The sequence below is a fragment of the Centrocercus urophasianus genome, unplaced genomic scaffold (assembly GCF_019232065.1).
Source record: "Centrocercus urophasianus isolate 14NV4802_14NV808 unplaced genomic scaffold, USGS_Curo_1.0 seq_17, whole genome shotgun sequence".
Classification (NCBI taxonomy): domain Eukaryota; kingdom Metazoa; phylum Chordata; class Aves; order Galliformes; family Phasianidae; genus Centrocercus; species Centrocercus urophasianus.
Genome location: NW_024884722.1, coordinates 3,473,285 through 3,496,538, shown reverse-complemented (window position 1 = coordinate 3,496,538; position 23,254 = coordinate 3,473,285). Strand labels below are relative to the sequence as shown.

Genomic DNA, 23,254 nt, shown 5'->3' with positions numbered 1-23,254 from the left:
CAAAACCAATACGGAAAAGACAAAATGCATTCTCCAGACATGAACAATTAAAAACGTAAAGACAATATTCTTAGCTGCAAACACTTATGACTAAGCAGCAGACTTGGGAGGATGATAGAGTGCACTCACGCGTACTCAGAGGTTTGATCGGATCCTCATGGTACAGACTTTTTTTTTGTTTGTTTTCCATGGAGCATCACCCAGTGGCAGATGCCAGATGCACTGCAGAGGTACTCTGGTTTGTGGATGACAAAATGACTGAGTACTGATATATGTTACCTATATTGCCATGTGGTGTAAAATGGTGGAAGTCCAAGAACAACCTAGATATCCTTACCAACCAGAAACCCATTACTCAGGGATTGAGGGACACTACCCAAAAATCAGATAAGCACCGTACAAGCGCTGGCAAACCAAACTCTAAATAAACCATCTAAAGCAGCACTGAATCTTAATTCCCCCTAGCAGCCACACTAAACTGGGCAAATACCAGTCTCGCTGCGAGCTTCAAAGAATAAGCAGATCGTTCATATTAAGCGACCGACGGGACGCACCGCCTCCGGCAGCACGGAGCGCTCCATGGGGTCACCGGGCATAGCGGAGCGCCGCCCCCCGGCCCGCCCTGCCCGCGCTGGGCCGCCCCTCGCCCCGGTCGCGGTCGCAGGTGGCATTTCGGAGCTACTGCGGCGAGCCCTGCAGCTAGGAAGTGAAACCCTTGGGCTCGTAAATAGCAGTCAGTTAATACACTGGAGCCCTCATTAGTATAATCAGTTTCGTATTAGCTGCTAAAACACCAGTTTGCCCCATTTATTAGTCAACGCCGTTTCTCTTAAATTATGTGCTGTTCTCCGGTTTTGCTCAAGCACTAAAAAAAAAAAAAAAAAAGAAAGGTCTGCGTCATATACTCTTGCCTCAAGTTACTGGATGCCACACTAGAGCACATTTTTCACCATGGATGAAAAATGAAAGTAGGTAGTCTTTCAAAACAGCTATTCATGAGAACCTCAAAGGAAAAGATGGGAGAGAAACAACCCTGTTCACGTCAAACAATGGGTTTGTGCCCTCCAATCTGCACGAGATACACAAAACAATTACAACACCAACCCAAAATGAAATCTATGGTAGAAACATTTAAAACATTCAAAACAAACAACAGCAAAGAAACAAAATCAGAAAAGCCTAACCCTAACCCTACTTCCCGGCCCGCCCGCCGCCCCCCCAAAAAAAAAATCCTCTTTTCAGTCTATTTGCATCAAGTCCAGTAAATTCAGTTTCTACTTTCTCACAGTACTGCCTTTGGAAAAAGACCAAGTATGCAGCAGAGATTTAGCATCACCGGTAATGGGAGAGAAGAAACACTGCTTAACACAAGGACCCAGAACTCTCCACCTTCTGGCACTAACACAAGTGGAGCACCCAATAGATAAAGACTTTCTAGTGTGCAAAAATGAAGCCTCTTCTCCCACCAGTGAGAATAACCAATCAGCCATCACATCCTACTCTACTCACGGAGACAGGTTATGCTCACTGGGGATGGAAGAAGCAGTTTCACATTAGGCACCAAGCGCTTCTTCTACAGTTTAGAATATATCTATCCATATTTACATTCTGCTTTAAAGACTTTAAAACCAGAGGATGAGTGGATGCTGTTCTCCAGTTTAGAAGTGGCCCTTCCCATCTTTGCATCCTTCCACGTTGCTTTCAGTCCTCCTTGAGTTTTTGATTCATCTCCCTGTTTTTAAATTGACCACTGATGTAAAGTCCTGCTTAAGCATCTTTAATGATTGTGTAGTTCATAATAAAAGAACATGCCCTTTCCATAAAATGTACATTCATCCTTCTGAAAATTCAGTAAGCCTATTAATTATGCTTTTAAGGATTGGAATTCAAAGTGTCACTGCTGACATTTAAGGCTCATAAAAAATGCAATGTCTTTCTTGCCTGTGAGAAACAGAACCATACAATCTATTTTAAGATGAAAATATTTATTAAGGAAGGCAACTTGCCAATTATGAGTACAAACAGGAACAAATTCATTTAGAGCAAGCTGCTATTTTTCTTTTTGTAATGTTCTATACACAGGGACGTATTTCTCCCCAGCACAGCGCGCAAACTAAGTGACATCTGGTGGCTACAGGCTGTAATATAAGTCAGCAAGTCACCACAAGGCTGTTAACCATTTTGGTTAAGTTTATTGCTTCCTAGTAAAGCCCTGAAGCTTCTTAGATGTTTTATTTATTTATTTTGACATAGATACTTCTAAGACTGTCATTTACTGTGATCCCCAGCAATAGTGACAACTGCTGTGAGCTAATTAAAGTGGGGTTGTCACATTTGCATTGGGGGAAAAAAAAAAAAAAAAAACAGGATTCCAAGAAGGAATCAGCAAAGCATAGCAAAACAGCACTGAGGTTTAGCCAAGCTACGCCGGTGCACATTGCAGAGCCAGGGCATAAGGAAAGGCTGCACGCACAGTTTTGAGAAGGAAATCCTTCAGGCACTCAAATTATTGAATATTAACTTGGATTTCTCCACGTTGTTAGATTTTAGATTGCTAACTTTAAAACTGAAAGAAAGAATGCTGGGTTCAGCAACATGCTGATAACTAAACCTTTAACAAACCTGGAAGTCTTCACTCTTTTCATCCCTTCTCAATCCTCAGCAATGGTCCCATCTAATCCATTCATGCCCTCTGCACCTACACCTGCACTGTGAGCGAAGCAATTAGAGCTGCCCTTCCAACTCCTGCAGCCAGAAACATCGTTTCCTTTTAGAAAATAATAAGCCTCTCTTGGATAATCAGCAAAGATGTGGCCAGCTACGGTTAAAATTACAAAACTGCCATCAGCACACTTTCAAATCTTGTGATACCAATCTCCACAGTAATAAGTATTTACAGGAAGAAAAAAGTCAGTAAGCGCTATCTAGCAGAAAATCAGACGGAATATAAACAGAGTCTAAATATTTATCAGCAAAGGAAGTGCAAAATTATCTCTGTGAAGTAAAGCGGATGGCAGGCTAAATCCAGAGCCACTAAGCGTTCTTCGATGGATGTGCTAGGAGGAACTCTGTTCTCAGTTTGACATCACTAAATCAAATTAATTCCTTCCTTCTATTCAATTGTTGCCTAAAAAATCCTTGGTACCAAAAGGACAGCACTAAAAATGGCCCTAAGACTGTTCCTGAACGCTGCCCCAATGTAAAAGGCTGAACTCCCATCCACGCAATGCAATTGTCTAAATAAAGAAGTGGATTCTGGGGGTTGCCATCACCTTTAGGACCTAAATATCCATAGCAGAGAAGTCCACCTGAACACCACTCAGCTTCCCTTAGCCCTGAAACCTTCACAACTCCAAGGTGCATTAAAAAAGGGGACCCCTGGCATGGAGCTGCATCAGGAGAGAGTAAAACTGAGGGATGGGGAAAAGCTGTGTCCCAGAGCAGTGGGCACAGAACAGGGCAAAGGGCACAGCCCCTTGCTGCTAGAACTCAGGGAACACTGGGACAATGTTCTCAGACACAGGGTTTGGATTTTGGGTGGTCATGTTTGAAGCCAGTGATTGGACACAATGACCCTTACAGATGCCTCCCAGCTGAGGACATTCCCTATGCTCTGTGAAATAACAGAGCAGTAGTGGTGCTGTCAAATGAAAGCATCATCCCCTTCCACATGCTCTCAACCCCAGCAGACATCACTTCCACCTTCAGACTTCCCAGCTGAACTCAGGAACACGCGCACAGAAATCCACAGCTGCATGACTCCAGCTTCAGCAACTCATCAAGAAAACTTTAAGATCTCATTTCAATTTATTTTTATTTTTTAAATCCTGGCATGCTTAAGTCAGCAGGAAGAGTTTTCATTGATTTTGATGAAGCCAGAAGTTTATCCTGAGAACTGCTGTGCTGGAATGAGCACAGCATTTATATTACCTAATTTGAAACCCTGCAATTTGTTGGTAAATGCAGCTTAATGATACTGCCTATTGCAAAATTATTTCTTACCTTCAAGATGCACAAATAAAGTTATTAAACTATTGCAATGTAACATTTTTAGGGATTATGGTTGGGAGAGTCTTGTTTCAGTGACAAGCAAGTGGGTTTAATGCATAAGTTGTCATAAAATTTCACTTCAGTTTCTAATACTGAAAAGCCTTGGCAAAATACGTAGGAATTACAATAGCCCAACAAAAGCCATTTACATGGCTTTGGTATTTACATAGTTACATGTATTTTCAAAGTACATTTTTCAGTATTTCTGTCATTTATTATCCAACGTAGCAGTATAGCAAGATGAAAACCTACATAACTGGAGAGATTACTACACCCACTTAATGGCTACCATTAAAAGACAAAGCTATTAAATCACAGCAGAAGCTTTTTATGCATTCCACTGTATTAGACCAAAAACAAGTTATTGCAGCACACAAACTGTTATTTCAAGCAGCAAGAATACTGATTTTTATTTTTTTATTTCTCTATTTTTGAAGCTGGAGGCAGAAATAAGCAGCAGATGACTTGAAGCCACCTAGGAAGGATACCTTATCCAAAGAGTTACTGAAACCTGTATAAAAAAGGAAAAATAATAATAAAGAAAAAAGGCAGTGGAGACTTAGATTCCTTGCTGTCACTGTCTAGCAGCATTAAAGGCACCAGAGAATGCTCCAATCCACTCCTGATTCACATAGTCAATATTGAGCATCTCCAAAACAACTGGAAAATATTTCCGTTGCACACAGATTGGAAGAGCCAAATACTGGTTTACCTTACATCACAGAACCATAAAGTTTGGAAAAGACCACCAAGCCCAAACATCAGCTCATCACTACCATGCCCACTAACATCATGCCCCTCAATGAACACCAAGAGTTGAGCTGCTCCTGACCAACCCCAATGCAAGAGAAACCCATGTGGGATTTCCATGGATACCAATATATATACACATTCCTTTTTATTACACTGAATATTTTTAATTTGGCTGCTTTCCTTAGTAATGTTCCGAGTATCTCCTCTGAAGAACTAGATGCTTCGGTATTTAAATAGCCTGATGTTAGACAAATCAATTTTTCCTCCCTCTTGTAATGAGAGCAATGAGTTTAGGATCCACTGATCCCTTCTGCTCACCTCTCACATCTCATTTCTTGTTCAAACTGTTTTAAAGCTGACATAAATAGCTTTGCAAAGTAATTCTAATACTGAATGTCAAGAGCAAGAGTGGTTTCATTCTGATTTATTCTTATCTCTTCCTCAGGCAAGTTAATCCTCAACCTGAGATACTGTTTTCATAGCTCTATAATTTATGATTTCTTTTCTCATCTAAGTTATTTTCCTTATGAATAGGTCCAACGAGTTGCTCAAGGCCTGAAGCTGTAATAGTCAATGCTGAAGTGCTCAAGAACAAGTTTTTGTCCTTTTATACAGGGAGACAACCACAGCTCATGCAGCAATTGCTCCTGGTAGCTTCTCACCCAGAGAAACTCACTTTATCTGAGCTCTGCATTTTCAACAAATCCAAAACTACTATCCAAATATCGTGGTTAAGATTCCAGAGAGCCAGTGAACTAGCAAGGAGTTCCTGAAGCAAAGCTGCAGAGCGTGAACCCATCCTGCTTTGTGGAGCTGACTTGCCATCAGCTCTGCATGAGCTCAAAGCCTGATGTACACGTGCAGCCTGCCCCTCTTCCACTTCAACAAAATAGCATCCAAAATGCTTTACAGAAATGACCCCAAGCAATTCTCTAAAGTCTCAGCAATCAAGGCAAAAGGATCAACTCTACACAGCAGCAGTTTACTGACGTGCTAACCACGACTGCAGAGGGAAGAAAAGCACAACCCTTGGCATCCCACTGTGAAAACAGATCTAAACCTCAGTTCTTCACAGATGTTCCTTAACAGTCTCAGAAATTTTAGATGTTCTACTTATTTAACATTAACAATGTCTGCATCGCATGATCTGTTTTATATCTTTACATGTCTGTTGGAAGATAGATTTCTGATCTAACAAGTAGCCAAAGTCCAAGAGGTTGGAAAGGAGTTCGAGGTAAGCCATGTGAGGGCCTTCCAAAAGAAGTGTTGGCTTTAAGACTTTTTAAAGAGTTTTCAAAGAATGAAGCTTCCTAGGGAAGAGCTGGCCTTGCAGGCAAACCAATCACATTATATGATAAATATTCCTAATGTTAAATGATCCCTCTCGGTTTCCTCCCATTCCTTGCTTTACAGTCAGACCTTCTGGCTATACCAGTTTTTCTTCATTGAAAGAATAAATTCTGGTATTCACAGGTCACTACATCCTAGCTTAGGCACCACACAGTTAACACTGCACTCAAATGCACAACTTAAGGATCTACAACCCAGGACCTACACTGACTCCTGCATTTTAGATTGCTTCCAGAGGATGGAATGAAAGCCCAAAGCTGCACTTGGATTGGGGCTGCCAGAAGGACACTGCAGAGAAGTTTCAGTCCAGGGAAGGGCCACAATGCTTTATTCTCACAGAATGGACAGGGTTGGAAGGGACCTCAAGGATCATCAAGCTCCAACCCCCTGCCACATGCAGGGCCACCAACCTCCATGTCTAATACTAGACCAGGTTGCACAGTGCCCCATCCAACCTGGCCTTGAACACCTCCAGGGATGGACGGGGCATCCACAGCCTCTCTGGGCAGCTGTTCCAGCACCTCACCACTCTCATAGGAAAGAGCTTCCCCCTGATATCCAACCTCAATCTTCCCTCCTTCAACTTAAACCAGTTCCCCTCGTCCTACTATTATCCACCCTTTCAAAGAATTGAAAGAGTGGTGCTGCATTCCTGCCTGGAACACATTCACCAAAATCCAGTTTAGATTCCTATTATTCAACCGGGCCCTTTCCCTCAAGGAAGGTGGAGAAGGTGGTAGAAATCATGAGGCAGATTGGTCTGAGGGAACTCAGTAATGCTCATCTTCCAAGTCTGCCTCCTCTTGTCAATATAACTTTGTGCCATAGGTCTTCAAGGTCTGCAGTACTTCCCCTGTGCATTGAGCCATCCCCACAGTCTAGTCAATGGTTATTTTTATTGTGCACTCTGACAGAACGGAACAGTGCAAGAACCATCCATTTTTAACCTCAGGAAGCTCTTCATTAAGCAAACAAATCCTCCTTCCCTCAACTTCAAACCATTTCCCCTTGTCCTGCAGTTATCTACCCTTTCATAGAGTTGATTCCCCTCCTGTTTGTAGGCTCCCTAGGTTCTACCAGATTGCGGGTGCCATATTAGAAATTGTGTCTTTCAATCTTTCACTTCCATCTTAGCATGAAATTCCAAGGCCTGTGGCTTTTCTCTACTACTACCCTCATCTGGGTCCAGAAACAGGAAGAGGCAATGGGCTGGTGTTGTCCAACCAGTGACTCCAGTGTGCAGCCACAGGAGGACACAGAAGACACAGTCACCCATTGCTACCCAACTAGACTTCATTTCAAGTGTTTCTTCTTGCAAAGCACAAAGCACCTCACCTGTTTACCTCTCTAACAAGGATGCCATGCCCCACTAAGGTGTGTTTGCAAGCCACATCCAACAGCTGCTGGAAGCCAGGTGTAACATAAATCAATAAATACTGCACAGCAAAGCTACATTAACTGCTTGCCCCTAAAGTGCTATTTAGTGGCATGTCGGGCACAGCTGTGTAATCAAAGGATTACAGAGCTCCCATTGCAGTAAGTCTGCTGCTCTCCAGCTCCTCGCGAGCCTTCCCTTCTCCCTCGCATGTAAAAACCAAATCAAGCAACTGGGGTAGAATCGTAATCACGTCCTTCGGATCAGAAACACAAATGGAAAGGTCGTACAGACAAACAGCCAGTGTGGCTGAGCACACAGTGTGCTTTCTGCTAGATACACACAGGCAGCCCAACATATTTTTAAGGGAGCGGGTCAACAATGCTACACATAACCAGGCAGCTTTAGTGAGATGGCAGTAAAAGTGGAGAGATCAGTGTAATTCAGGCTGCTTTGAGGTAAGAGCTTGTGGGAGCTTACAGATCCCGTCCCCTCGTGTGAATAGCTGTATTTAGACTCCGATCTGGCACCACAGCTCTTCAGTTAAAAAGCAACACTGCACTTCACTAATTGCTTAAATAAATAATACTAATTTGTGGGGGGAAAACACTGAAAAATTTGTTCTTTTATTGGAAATGTACCTTATTTTTTCCATCGTGGTTTGCATTCTTCAGCCAAGAAGTGTGGTGGGAATGCAAGGTAAGGAGGAAAATGGGTGAGGTGGGGGAGGACTGAGCCTGAAGAGAGCCCAGCTCAAGCCAGGGGAGGCTCCTGTAAACTCTGAGCTGTTGGAAATGGGGCAATTCACATCACCTGAATTTTCAGAGCAGCACTGAGCGATTTAACAGCACATTTCCTTGCAGTTTCTAGTAGCAGGATACATAGCCCTTAAGGACAGAGTAACTGCAGGTGTAATTAAGACCTAGGAGGTAGAAGGAGTATATTGGCACCTATTTAAGTCATGGCTCTCTTTGCCTGAGCGATGCATCGGTACTGAAACAGCAACACAGCTGGATGTTGCAGCTCCCTGAGTCAGTATGCCATTTGGGCAATGCTTGCTGCTGCCTCTCTCCCTATGGGAAGTGTCTGAACAACATTTAGAACCCAAAACGTAGAAGTAACACAATATTGAGTTATAGCTTCTTAATATTACAAAATGGCCTGGGTTGAAAAGGCTCATCCAGTTCCAACCCCCTGCTGTGTGCAGGATTGCCAACCACTGGACCAGGCTGCTCAGAGCCGCATCCAGCCTGGCCTTGAATGCCTCCAGGGATGGGGCATCCATAACCTCCTTGGGCAACCTGGTCCAATGCTTCACCACCTTTTCTGTGTGAAAAACTTCCTCCTAATATCTAATCTAAACCTCCCTTGTCTCAGTTTAAACCATTCCCCCTTGTCCTATCACTATCAACCCATGTAAACATGTAATAAACCCAAATATACATATATATATATATATATAAATAAATATAAACCCAAATAATATGCTGCATCTTTGAACAATGGAATTTTTTTAATAATGAGAAGGATCCCCCATCCAGGCAGCAGATAGACTTTAATAAAAAAGAAACCCTTACATGGTGATGGGGATGTACTGTCATAATTAACAACGCCCCGTGAATGTTGGAGCTCACTGCCATCCACCTAACTAAATGACAGTTGGGCAAAAATGCTGGGACATGTTCCATTATTGAAAATAACACCCACTGAAATCACCTGGGCTGCCATCTCTGCCTATTGAAGCACTTGGTTCTCATGCAGCTCCTGCCACAGACATCTGCTACCAGCCCACAAAAGCTAAAATCACCCTCCATGACAATTCAGCAAAGTCTGAGACTGTTACGGAGTGCTGGCAGGCACTGTGAGGTCATTAGCATCACGATAAATCACAAAAATAATGATTTATCAATCACTATTAGAATTGTTCATCCCAATTTGTGACCATTTCTGGCACAGGCGTATTTACTTTGTCCAGCGGGCCTATGACTTTCTGGCTATTTCCATTTTTCCCACCATAAAAACCTGCCATGTGTCTCAGATTATATTCATTTGACAGTTACCAGCCTGCTTCTAGCAAATCAACCCATTCCAGCCAGTAACTACAGAGCAATGTTCTATACTTTAAGACGACAGCTCCCAAATCTCGCTGCCTCCAGGTACAAATAGCACAATGTCTGCGTTGCTTAAAATAGCTTTAAAATATCAGCAGGATCTTATTTGCCTCTCTTTGATTATGCCCACATAATCCCATCCTTGCTAATGCTGCGAGTGGATTATATAACTTTATCCTTCCACTTCAGCCACACGAAATTATCCAAACACCAGAGCCTGCTCCAACCTGCTCATTTGGAGTTCCCAGATAACTCCTTTTTGTTTAGCAAAGATAAAATCCATTACTGTCTTCCACTGCATTAGTGGAATTAAGTGTTTTGTCATGCAAATCTCCACTGTTTCATCATGTTCCCATTCCAGACCCTCAAATAAAGCTCTCTGAATTTGAGATTAGTCTTCCTATTACAAAATTTGAACCATAAAACTGTTTTGTTATTGATGTCAGAACTGCATGCTGGCTGCACTTGGAGGCACAGGATCTAAGTGCCATTTAAAGGGGAAAAAAAACCACAAATTAGTTTCCCTACTAAATCACCACAGAGGTAGTTTCATCCTTTCTGCATTCAAATTGATTTTGCTCCTGGTGGCACACGAAGAGCCAGATGAATACTTTGACTCAGTGCCCAACACAGTGGGGTGGCATCAGCAGCAGAGGAGCTCTCAAGTCAAGAGATGTGGGACAACATTTTGATTGCTATCAAAGAGAAGCTCCAGGACACCTATTCCATCAGTATTTACTGTTCAAGTGTGAGTATATATATGTGTATGCACGTGTATGTGTCTCTATATATGAAATACTTGTATCAATTTATATGAGTATCAACGATATAAACGTACACACAGATTCACAGAGATGCTGTGACATCTCACTAATGGAAATTTCCCTTCTTGCCAGAGATCAGGCATTCCCCAGTTAGCCTGAAGTGCAATGCTGTTCATTTAGGCACCTGTTTACACCTGTGAGCACAAAGTTTTCAGTAAGACCTTAAAAATATTTACCCTTCACGAACAGCTCCAGCAAACTTGGAGTTCTAACCTGCAATGTGCTCAGCTGAGCGCTCTGCCCTTTTCTTGCTCACCACACACAAACGGCACACGCTGGTTCTCTGGATGCTCACAGTTTTCAAGAAGCGAAACTTTCCTTATGTCACATGCAAATAAATCAATAGGAAGACACCTTTGGGCCCAAAACCATAGAATACAATGAAAAAAAAAAAAAAAACCCCAAAAAACTTATATTTCCATATCTGAAAGTTTGGTCAGTGTTGAGATGTGCCATCTAAGAACTGAACTCTGTCATCCTGCTCTGTCATCCCAGGGCACTGCAGAGTAGTGTTACAACAAACACAACCGACCAACCCACCCCCCAACAACTCACTTTATGACACCGACAAAGTTCAGGTGGAGAATTGCTGCTGAAGATCCTCTCACCCATAAAAACCCATCCCCAAACCCTGACAGCACTCTCGGCAGATGCGCGCAGGAAGCTATTTTTACCAGCTAACAGCTCGCGTTTAAGAAATACCCCTCTTCACCTAAAAATACGCAGCGGAGAATGGCAACATCCATCCACAGCTTCATTCCAGAGACGCGCTGCCCGAATGGGATGCAACCCTCATGCAGCCGCTCTCCCAAATCTCAGCAACCGGCACAGCGCTTCCCCTAATCGGCACGGCCAGCGAGGAGCCGACAGCGAATCTTTGTCACCGTCCCCAAAACAAATCCCATTATCCCCATCACCATCCCTTCGGCAAACCCCATTCCCCGCGCCCCACGTGTGGGCACATCCCCCCGGCTTCTCCCAGCACCCACCCGCGGGAGGGGAGCTCCCAGACCCCGCTTTCCAAGGCGAGGGTTACGGGGGTACCGGCACGCTTCTCTCCGAACCCGCGGTTCCTCCGGCTGGCGACGGCAGCAGCAGCATCGCACCCCCGTGGCCGCCCCCTCCGGGCTCCGCGATGCGGGGAGTGCGTGCTTCCAACTTCCCGCAAAGTCCCCGCTGGCCTCCCAAACTTGAGGAGAGGCGACCCAGGGAGCCCCAAACCCGGCGGTGATCTCTTACCTCCTGCTTCTCCCTGCAGCCGGGAGGCGCGCCCGCAGCTCGCTCCGGCCGCCCATCCGCGCTGCACCCGCCGCCTCTGCCCTGCGGGAGGGGGAGGAGGAGGAAGAAAAAGAGGGAGGGAGGGAGGGAGAGGCCCCGCGCCACTCCTCGGCCGCGCTGCGCAGCCCATTAGGAGGCGTGCTTTGCTCCGCGGGGGAGGAGGTCCCCAGCAGTGCCTCCCCCCTCCAAATATACACACACATATACGCGCTCCGAGGAGGAAGCGTTCCGAAGGAGATGGGCTTTTCCCGAGGGATCCCGCAGGAAATTCCGTCCCTCCCGAGCGAACAGAGCGTCGCAGAGCATCGCAGAGCATGGCGGGGGGGAAATAGGGGGGAGGTAGAGCCGAGGAGGGACGCGGCTCGTGTCGGGTCCCCATCCCTCCTCGCGGTACCGCCATCGTCAGTTTTGTAATGAAATGCTCACAAACACTGACTAAGAAGCCAGAAGCCAGTACTCAATAAGTACAACGTTTTCATTAGTACCCTGCCGTGTGTATGTATACATGTTTATGTGAATGCACAGCCGTTTATTAACGCATCCACACAACCTGTGCACGTACCTTCTGGGACACAACGTGCTGCTTCTTATCCCAGTGTGTGCAGCCCTCCACGCTGCCCTCCAGTCACTGCATGAAGCCTCGGATGGGCTTCAATCCACACGCTTAAAGCTCAGCAGTGTTACTGCCAACAAGTTGATGTAATGAAGCATGAGCTAAACGTGAAGATACTGCATTTTGGGACAAGGTTTTCCCTTTCAGAAGCATCTAAAACATCCATTTGTGGGAATATCCTTTGAAGTGAAACCACAGTAAAATACAAATTTAATAGTATAAGAAACCACAAATGATGAAATAGTAAAATACAAAACAGAGCCTTCCAAACTAAGGATTTGGAGCCAAGCAGGTTAAGAATTTCCAATGGGTGATTGATTATACACCTGTGAGACCACATGTAGGTAATGAAGGGTTGGACTTAAAAACACGCATCCACAGATTTCCTTCCCTGTGGTGTGAGTGAGCTCAGGATGGATTAGAGAACCTCTGCTCGGGTCACGTTGGAATCTCACTGATTTTTCATTGCAAAATCCTCCCAGAGCAGAACAGCTGACTGAGGGAAACCTGTGACTTTGGGAATATTCACACACACCCCATGTTCCTGCCCTGGGTTAAACATGCTGCCCTTCATGGCCTTTTTAGGCCTCGTGAGATGCTCTGAACTGCAATTACGTGCAGTCATATCACTACATAATTATACTCCCTTCCTTCCTTTTAATGTATTTTAAACAATTTCAAAGAAACGCCAGGAAAACAAAATCTTTGCTCCTTGGGGAATGACCTGTAGCGCTGTTCTCTACCAACAGACACCTGGAGTCAATGTTTCTCTGCAGCATCCACAATGTCCCAGATGGTCCCCGAAGGTTGTCTCTTCACTGTGTATTTTCAGTGCTATCTGGTGAGGTGGAGAGGGAAATCCAACATGTGTGGGCATCATGAGTCACTTTCCAGCAACTAATTATGTTATTGTGGACAATTATACTCGGGGGAAAAAAAGAGCAATCAGAATAAATCACTTATACAGCCAAGTTTGGGCTTTGATTCTAGTGATTCAAGATTGTAGAATCATAGAAGCACTACAGTTCTTCTGAACCACAAAAGAGGTTGGAAAAGACATCTCAGACCATCAAGCCCATCCCCAACCCATCCCCACCATGCCCACTCACCATGACACTCAATGCCGCATTCTCCCTTCAATTTCAATACAGATTTCAACAGAGAAATCATAGGAACGTTGTCTCCATCAAGGTTGGTTTTCACAAAACAAAACCTCCTGACCTCCACCTCTGTTCATGTTCTGCTGCTTTCCAAGCTCACCCTGCAACACAGAGGATCACCCCATTGCTCAAACAAGTTTGAACATATTCCTTTGTGCTGGGCAAGTTTATCTAGCAGAAAAAGGTGGGACAGCCTTCTTTCCCATTGAAAAGTACAACTGGGAGTGCACAAGTATGAAGGTGAAAGGTGATTTTTTAAAGGTAAGCCAGTCCTTCGCCCTTGTCGTCTCAAGCTGCTGACCATGCTGGGGGCAGAGGCCTGGAGGAGAGGCTCACTGGCTGGGTTTGCCCATAGAGCTGCACACTTACAGCCAGATGTAACTCTGTGATAAACTAGTAGGAATGTGTCCTCAGAGCACAGTTTTGATGGGATGCTAATCTGGGGAAATGGACTGCACTATAGTGTCAGCATTTTTAGGTTACCCTTGCAAAGAGAGGTGGAAATGCTGATGTTTCTGCTCTGTGCCTCATGCACTGAATGGAGAAGTTCATTGCCCATAACCACCCCAGAGGCTTTTGCTTCCTGTTCCTGCTGCTCTGGGGAGCCCTTTTCCCATGACCTCCCAGGCACTGTTTCCAAAGCCTTTCTCAAGGCTTGGTTGGAGTTGGAAGGGACCTCTAAAGGCCATCTGGTCCAACCCCCTGCAATGCACAGGGATGCCCACAGCTCCATCAGGCGCTCAGAGCCCATCCCCTGACCTTGGGTGTCAGTGCAATGAGAAAGACCGAAAGCCCCCCGATCTGCAGGAGCTATCAGGTTGGGATTGCCCCCTGGCTGGGGACTTCTGGCTGCAGCCGGGCAGTTTCCATGCAGTAAGCCCAAAGAACCACAAGGTGATGTATGTAGATATACGTGGTAGCAGTTTTAGGAATCACAGCGCTGCGCCGCTGATCCGCTCTGCTGATCAAGGCATGGCCCAAGTCTGATTTCATGCTGATATTCAATCCTGTTCAATGCACAGTTGCTTTCTAAGACAGGCCGGGGTCAGGGCTGCCACACCATGGCATTTCTTCCCTTTTGGCACTTCTTTCAGCCGCACAATGGCTCTAGGAGAAAATTAGAGAAAGATTTATTCTTCCTTGTGAACTGTTTTCCCATTAAAATATTGGTACAGCTCTCACCAGAATTAATGGAATGTGTATGTTGTAAAGAAATGCGTTATTACTTTTATTTTCCCCATGGTATCCTGGCAACAGACACATTCTTAAAATTCAGATCACTGGTTTCATGTCTTATACATCCTTTGGTGCTGGGTAAAGGGTATATCAAGCTCTGAACATTTCTTTGCTGTTTTCCCAACTTGCCATTGGGAGTGATGCCTGTTTCCCATACATCCCTGGACTGCATTTAGGAGTCCTCTCTCAATCTTCAACTGAAGATAATGGGATATTTTTTACTATCATAGGCAAAAATTAATACTGCAGCAGAGTTAGACAAATGTGTCGGGATTTCCCTTAAATGGTCTGTTAGACTTTAACGATGTACATTCAGAGCCAGTTTCCCTTTGCCTAACACCATCCTTTTATCCCAAGTGGCACGTCCTTCAGCGCCCTAAATAATTCCTTTTTATTTGTGATATTTATGCCCTCCAAGTACTTGTTGAAGGGTATCGTTTCCCTCTTAGTCATCGTTTAGCCAAGTGATTCATATTAAGTTCCTTTAATCTTCGCTCATAACTCAGTCTCTTCAGACCCTTAATCATTTTTAATGCTCTTCTATGAATTCCTTCCAATTTGTCTGCATCTCTCTGGCAATGAGGTGCCCAGAGTTGAACGCTGTATTTTAGGCGTGATCTCCCTGCAGCAGTACAGAAGATGTTACCTCCTGCTACTTTTATCTACCACTCATTGAACAGCATGCTGGAATCACGAATAGCCAGGAATCAATTAGAATAGATTTTAAATGGTTCAGCGCTCAGAATTATCATAATGCTTTTGTGTCTCCGCATGCAACGAGAAGGCTTGGAGCTGGTTGAAGCCTGCTGCTTTTGGAAATATGCGCCTTTAGCTCCTAGAGCAGGTGAAATTTTCAGCTCAGTGCTCTGTGATCCTCTAAAAGAATACGAGCTAGGAGTTGGATTGAGAAGAAAGTGGAGATGGGTTCCAATTGGCACCACAAAGAGCTCACGTGTGCCGATTTGCATTGCTCCTCCTCTCAAGAGTGTGGCACCAACCAAGGGCTCTTCACAGCCGTGGTATATGCATGAGCTGGCAGCCAAGAGGCTCAACATTTGGCTGGTTTTGGCTCTTATTTAAATTATTTGTTTTCATGAAGAAAATAAGTCTCCCCACGTGCACAGCTCAATTATTGCCTATTGCTTTTGTGAGTGAGGAGGGAAGAGTGTTGCTCTGTGCTGCAGTAATCTTTTCTCCTCTGCGTCGTGTATTTAAAACATCTCCAGGAACATTATAAAATCCACATCCTTTACCCCTGTGCCTTTGGCAGGGAATTGTAGGTCACTGGGACATTCTGTGTGCACTCCACTGCCCAGCATTTCTCCTTCCATGTGATACATTATTACCCTTCATCTCCTGGATTCAAAATGAAACATTTAAAATTTGATCAGGTACATGTTCTAAGCAATACTTGGATTCTGCATCTCTTATCATGTTGACAATTTTGCCTCAAGAAAAATCAGACTGACTGTGTTTTATAAAAAGTTATACATCTTATAAATGTAAGTTTGCATACCCTGTTTTTTCCCCCTTTGCCATCTGTTCATGCCTAAAGGTAATTTCCATCCAAACCCCAAACTTCAACAGCACCTTCAGCACTGAAAAAAGACTGCATGAATCTCATGCACATTTAATAAACATGCAGTGATAGAATCATAGAATTACAGAATATCTCCAGTTGGAAGAGACCTGTAAGAATCATTGAGTCCAACTCCCAGCTCCACACAGGACCACCCAAAAATCAGGCCATGCAGGCCATGCATCTTAAGAATTATTCACATTCACATTCTGAATAAACACTTTATATTGCTTGGGGAAAAAGGTAATAATGAAATGAAAAAGACTGTTTCTTTTAGCCATGATGTGTAAATATTTCAATTACCAGGGTTGTTTTTTTTACTGGAGTACTTAGGGATGATGGTCACTCTATGGACTTGCCATTTGCTGCAATAGAAATCCCATATACGAAGAGCAAATCCAGTGCCTGTATGAGAGGGGATCCAGGAGGTGCTCAGAGCTGGCAAGACTCTGCTAACTGGCTGCAATGAGGTTAGAGGGGCCAAAATGTAGAGCCCAACCACAGGCTGAGGCCTCTCAATGCTTTTGTAGGCTCTGGTTTCATCCTCAGGCAGCATCCCCTGATGGTGCTGGGTGCAGGGAACGGCATGGTCAGTGCAGTTCCCGTAGGCCTGAAGTCACGATGAGGTTAGTGCGTGAGGTCAGACCCTTTAGAAGAGGGTTTGGTTGTGCAACAACAATTCATGCCATGCTTCCTTCCCTCCAGGCCGGGTGAGGAACCCTGACCCTATCCAGCTGCAGGGTGATGCTGCTAGCACGCTTTGCTGTGTTTGCCTTTGTTTTGTGTACACAAATAAAGTCATTTAACTTGCTAGATGTGATGTGAAAAACATTGAGCTGGATAGGCTGTCTTTACCTTCAAAGTTATGAAAACCATTATTATGAAGATAAACCACATACCTCCTTGCTGACATACTGATAAATGTTTTCTCCAAGTGTAATTCTCTCTGCTAATTTCAGAAAAAAAAGAATATTCCTTTTGTTTTCTGCCTTTTTTTCTGCCTTTTTCCCCGCTAAGTCAGGCTTCATTACAGAGACATTTTGAGGTGCAATCATTCTTCCAGTACATCTGCAATAATAAAACTGGTAAACACTTTCTTATCTCATCATTTTTAATGACTGCCGTCACTGCAACAGAATTTTGACTTCAGGGGGAGTGCCAGAGGTGGCAGAAAACAGGGAGGCAGCATTCAGTCTGCATCATACAAAGAAGCAGCACGGGAGGGATGAATCCCGTGTGTATATTGCCTATTCTTACTGCATATTTTTCACTGATGAGTTTATACTCACACAGTTAAAACACTGCCATGCTCAAAGCCGTAAGGGATCTCCTGTTTTCTCTTCATGATGATTGCTTCCCCTCTCCCGGTGTTTAGAAGCAGCAGAGCCTCCGTGCTGGTAACATCTTGCTGAATCAGGCACCTTGGTGCAAAGCCAATTTCTCTGACTCCCGTGGTCTCGCATGAGAAATTACTTCTGTTGAATAAGCATTGAGCATGTAATATACAGCGCCCATGACTCACAGGGTATGCCAACAGAGCTTCCAGATATCTTGGTACTGCCTCAGTATTTTTACAGCCTGAACGTGTTCCCTTGAGGTTTGTTCATCTCTGTGTTCTTTTTTCTCATCCACATTTCCAGGGGTAGGAGGGAGCCTCCCCACTGCAGGCAGTTCACCTCACCTGGCACAGTCCCGTCCTTTCCAGTTCACCCACCTGCAAATTGGGAACAATAATCAGCACTTAAGGGAGAGTATTCACACATCTTGCTCGAGACTTCTAATGCTGGGCTCTCCAGTGGCTCCACGGAGAGAAATAGCTCCTCATTTAGATGACTTGAATGGCCATCTGATGGGGCCTGCTTCTCTCTGCTGATGGTAAGTTCTTAACTCAAGCACTCCAACATCAGACTCTTCCGTCGGTGCCAAACAATGTGAGCATCCTCTCTCATTTCTCATCCTTCAATCACTTCCACACTCTGCTTTCCACTGATTAAGTCAGCGGTCTCCCATGTGTGCAAAGCTGAGCGAGTTGAAGGATGAAGCTCTTACATACCCTCAGTGTTCAGAGAGGGTGAATGAATTAGTATTTCAGCAGCACTTTAACTGTGCTAAGCATGGTGAAAGTGCTATTAATTATCAATATGGTCAGTCATTACTATTCATTAGTGGTTACAGCAAACTACCAAGAATTGAGCTCTTTGTGTTTCAGGCTCAAGACTGAAACTGTGTGACATTGAGTAGGTCACTTTGCCTCTCCCATCCTTATTCTTCTTGCCATGAGGATATCTGCCCCATTCTTAAAGGTAAGGTGAATCTTAATTAGCTTTGAAAAGAGCTTTGAGAGCTTCTGGTGAAAAATGAAATATTAACGTCAAGCTTTACTACGCAGATTGCATGAAACGTGTGGATGCCCAGGGAGGTGATGGAGTGCCCATGCTGGGAGGTGTTCAGGAAGCATGGAGATGTGGCACTGAGGGATATGGTTAGTGAGCATGGTGGGGGGTTGGACGTGGGGATCTGAAAGGTCTTTTCCAGCCTTAATGATTTTCTGACTCTTACCCAAAAGTACTGAGGACAGAGATGCACACTGAGCCGGCACTCCTCAAAGTGAGAGCAGAGGAGCACCACTGGAGAGATCAGATTTGGAAAACCTGCATCTCTACTGCTTATTTCTTGTTGCATTGGCAAACTGTCCATTGTTAAACACTACTGGATATTAAGGCATCAAAATATTCACTCTTGACCACAATAATTACAGTTTCTGTTGGTTTCACACAGAAGGACTGGCACAGAACTCAATCTTCACTTCAGAAAACCTTCACTTTGGTATTCAGAGTCTTTCTGTTGATTATATGAATTAAAATCGCATTACAAATTAGCTTTATGTCCCAGATACCGATGCGCTTTGCTCAAGAACCAAGACTTTCAGCATTTCATCACCATTCTGTTTCTGAATGGCAATCATGAGGTATGTTTAGTTCCCCAGAGTATTTCTGAATAGTAAAATTATCATGTTGGATATGGGCAACTGATGCTGCATTAACTTGCCAAGGTTATATTGCCATATTTACTCACAGTGTTTGGGAACCTGGCCACTTTCCTCCACACCTCTGAATGTCACGGTACCCTCTGACCATTATAAATTTATTCAATCCATTCTTATACTTAAAACTGTCAGCTTCTGGTGGCTTGAAAGCAAGACAAAATTAAAAAAAAAAAAAAAAAGACTTTGAGATAACAATCATGGGAGGCCTTAGTAGACACTTTATGGAGTGCTGTAAATCAGAGTGGTGAAGAAAGACAGATCAGCAATGCCAGTGTGGAAAGGTGAACAAACAATCCATGTTTTTCTGTAAAACTCAGCTACATTTCATTTATACCCAAGTCTAGTAACACTGTCATAATAGTGCAAGAAACAGGGCTTTGCTGATAGCTCAGTCAAGCTCTCATGTCATTCATGAAGCTCTCCAGGGATCACTGATTGAATTACTGCAGGATCCCATAGTGATACAGCCACATCTTCTTACCATCTTCTTTACATTTACAAATCAGAAATAGAGAAACACACTATTCCAGGCTGTCAGGTTCAATCAGTTATTCTCCATTTTGAATCTCTCCTAATGCTTGCCACCAGGTGCTTGTAGATAGTCTCCATCCCACTATAAATCCCAGAAAGCACCAAACTGGAAAGCCAAGCCCAAATATCTGAGATGAGTTGCACATCCATGCAAATATACTCTTAGTTGAGATGCTGTTACCACAAGTGAATATTTTGGGTAACGTACTGACACCACTTAATGCAGATTTTCTGTGAATTTGACCACAAGTTCCCTCCCTCAAAAGTTTACACTGAACAAGTCTACATTAGTGCAACATCAGCCTTGACATTTGCCATCTGTTAAACCAGGAAACTCTGAAGCTAAATTCACTGCGAGAACCAATGCTTGGTTGTTTTGCAGTTGCCATCTGTAGTATATCACACCAGTGTTTATTCTGTTAAATTTATGCCTTAGTGTATAAAAATGTCCACCAACTATAAAAGCAAATGAGCAATGTGACAGGGTTCAGCGTAGGAAGGACAATAACTTTAAAATTATCAGATTTTGCAGACTTAAAAATCTCAAGGTTTAAGCTTACATAAGCTCTTGGTTTTTAAGTTTAGGATATCCATGCTCAGCGTTTGAAATCTTGCAATATCTTTTTTCCTTTTGACTGCACATTCAGCACTTCGGCTTAACTCTCATTTCAGACTAAGGAGGTACCATATGTTTGAGAGCAATTTGTGGAGAATAGATTATTCTCTCTGCTGTAGAACATACTACTGCTTGGTATTAATTGCTCCTATAGGAGGTTTTTAGGTCAGCGCAGTCTACAGTGGAGTAAAGTCATGCAAAAAGCTTTGGTACTCAGCTTGACGTGCTCTCAATGCCAAATTCAGCTGTCTCCTGAACAGAAAAAAAATGTTTGAGAAATATATACAGGGATGCAAAAATCTCTGCATTTGATTCTTTACTTGGAGGTGACTATTTTTAAAGAACATGGGATGACCTAATGATCTGTTTGACTCACTTAAATAGTGCCACGATGCATTTGCTTCCACAAAATTTTCTGTTCTGATGGGTTGCAATTGCAGGGTGTTGTCCCCTTCAGCACAGCTCCCAGTGACTCATGCCAAGCAACATGACCTCTGGAACTCACAGAATGGCTCCTGCAGTCATGGAGATCAAAAGAACATCGCAGCAACCTCAGTCTCTCCAGGCTGTGCCAGGCCAAGTGCTTGTGTCTTGAACAGATGGGATGGAGCGATGCAACCAGTTGGACATACCCCACACCACCTGAGCTGGCTGTGTGCTCTCAGATCCCCCTCTGACACAACGTCTGAGCCCGCCTGGGAAGCTTGCACTTCCCCAGGACATGACCCCAGCTTTGCTCTATTTTACAGAGCAGAACCAAAACCGGGGCAATGAAGGTGGTCTGACACATCCAGGCAGCAGCAAAGGTGGCTGCATGCACTACTGGCCCATGACCCTGAGGAATGAGCAATCAGAGAGGAAAAGCTGTTTGGACGAGACAACGCAGAACTGTCTCGGAAGTCTGCTGTAACACCATTTCTTTTTTGATTCTGGATCAAAAAAGAGAAATATCAGTCTGACCCATATGCTAGTATTCACACCGAACCCCTAAAGACCTGTGTACTTGCTGGAAGGAATGCACATATGGTGTCTTCATTCATTGCAGTGCTGATAGGCAGCAGAACTGTCTCGGGAAAGAATTGGGGCTGAGAAGATATTTTTAGTAAGAGAAACGACACTGATCTGTGAAAGGAAATAACCATCGAATCTTTTTTTCCCTGCATCAAGGTTACTGTTAACTTAATAATCATTTTCATTTACACTAGTGCAAAGTCATTAATGAGATAAGAGTGTTATTATCTTTGTAACACTACGTATTTATTAAGAACATGTACAGTCACAATTGGTAATATAACAATGCACTGTAAAGTAGAATGCAATGAATCCCTAAGGAAGAATAATAAAGATTTCTGGCTCTTTTTATTCCTCCCAACAACTCTGCAGTATAAAAAAAGCAAGATAACAATGAAGGCTTGAACTCACTTATCAGAATTTGCAAGTGCTCCAAGTGTTTATCCTCAGTGAGAGCGGGAGGCATCCATTTCTAGCAGATGATTAGGGTCTGCTGCTTTAGCAAGAAACGGCTGTGCTGTTTTTATTTAATTAAACCTCTGCTGTCAATTATGACCTGCAAGCAACAGAGAAGTACTGATGCTGAACTTCATGGGGCACCGTGCAGTCACCAGGGCATTGCAAACTCACTCTGTGCACATCTCTTGGAGGTGGGAGGTGTGAAGCAGGATCAACTCTCCATCTTCCAACCTTCTTTCAATAAAAGCAATTTGCAGCCAACGTGACGGCGTTGACAAAAACATTGCTGTCTGCATCCCAAGTTGCAACATTGCTTTCCTCTCCAATACTTCATGTTTGTCTGTCATTTCCTGTTGACTCAGCAAGTGCTTCCTGTAGCAGGATGCTGCCAGAAATGGAGACTCCACTGCTGGTGAGTGGCCCAGGCACAGCCTTGCAGCCCTTCTTCCTCATTCCCCTTCCTGCAACCCCTTCCCATTGGTTCTGCACCCAGTGCTTGGTTTGATCTCTGCACTTTTCTATTTCAGCAGTGGCCAACCATGTGCTCAGATGTTTCCCCTACAGCTCATAGCGACAGAAAGGTTTGATGTTCCCAACACAAAAGGACACAAACAGTCACACTGTGTCCCCACTGCATGGCTGGAGACTTCCTACTGCCTGTTCTGATTTCCTTTCCTACTGGTCACAGCTGAGCTGGGGCTCCTGGTGCTTTCTGCTGTGAGACAGATGAAAAAGTGACTTCTAGCCAATTTTTCAGGCAAACACCATCTTGCTCTTGCTGCAACTTTGGGCTGGAACTGAGGAGTGCAGCTTGGTTATCAGCTGCTCCAGATGACCTCTCTTCTTCAAAGTCTCCAGAAAAAGTGTTAAGGACAACAATAACTGGCCTTATTTGGTCTTAATATGATGTTAGCAGATTTAGATGCAATCTTTTTATTGGTGATGGGGGTCACCATCCCTGAGGTTTTCAAAACAAAGGCAGAAGTCACACTGAGTGACATGGCTTAGCAGTACAGTGGGGATGGGCTGATAGTTGGACTAGATGACCTTAGTGGTCCTTCCAACCTGAATAATTCTATGATTCTCTGACAAAAGTGGCTGAACTTTTTGGAAGATGCAACCAGAGAAGCCCCACTGACCAGTCTCTTTTTTTGGAGTACAATTTCTCTGTAGGGAACTCTTTCCAGAGGGGTTGAAAGATCTTCCTAAGGCTGCAATTGAAATGGGACACAGCACCAAGCCAGTACATCAATCACAACTTC

The 23,254-nt window shown here is 44.0% G+C and overlaps 1 protein-coding gene and 1 long non-coding RNA gene across 2 annotated transcripts in view; both read right to left on the bottom strand.

Annotated features, from left to right (window-relative positions):
* Positions 1–11,782, bottom strand: part of CHST15 (carbohydrate sulfotransferase 15) — a 45,472-nt gene extending 33,690 nt beyond the window's left edge. Inside the window, exon 1 of the mRNA XM_042818556.1 lies at positions 11,703–11,782. The gene's annotated coding sequence lies outside the window, so the exon portion shown is untranslated. The remainder of the gene's footprint in view (positions 1–11,702) is intronic.
* A 2,713-nt stretch (positions 11,783–14,495) lies between these two features.
* LOC122160311 lies at positions 14,496–19,511 on the bottom strand. The gene is made up of 3 exons (XR_006168777.1): positions 19,405–19,511; positions 17,619–18,043; positions 14,496–14,621 (listed from the first exon to the last, which is right to left on the bottom strand). It is a non-coding gene; the product is annotated as an uncharacterized LOC122160311 (long non-coding RNA).
* Positions 19,512–23,254: the final 3,743 nt, after the last annotated feature.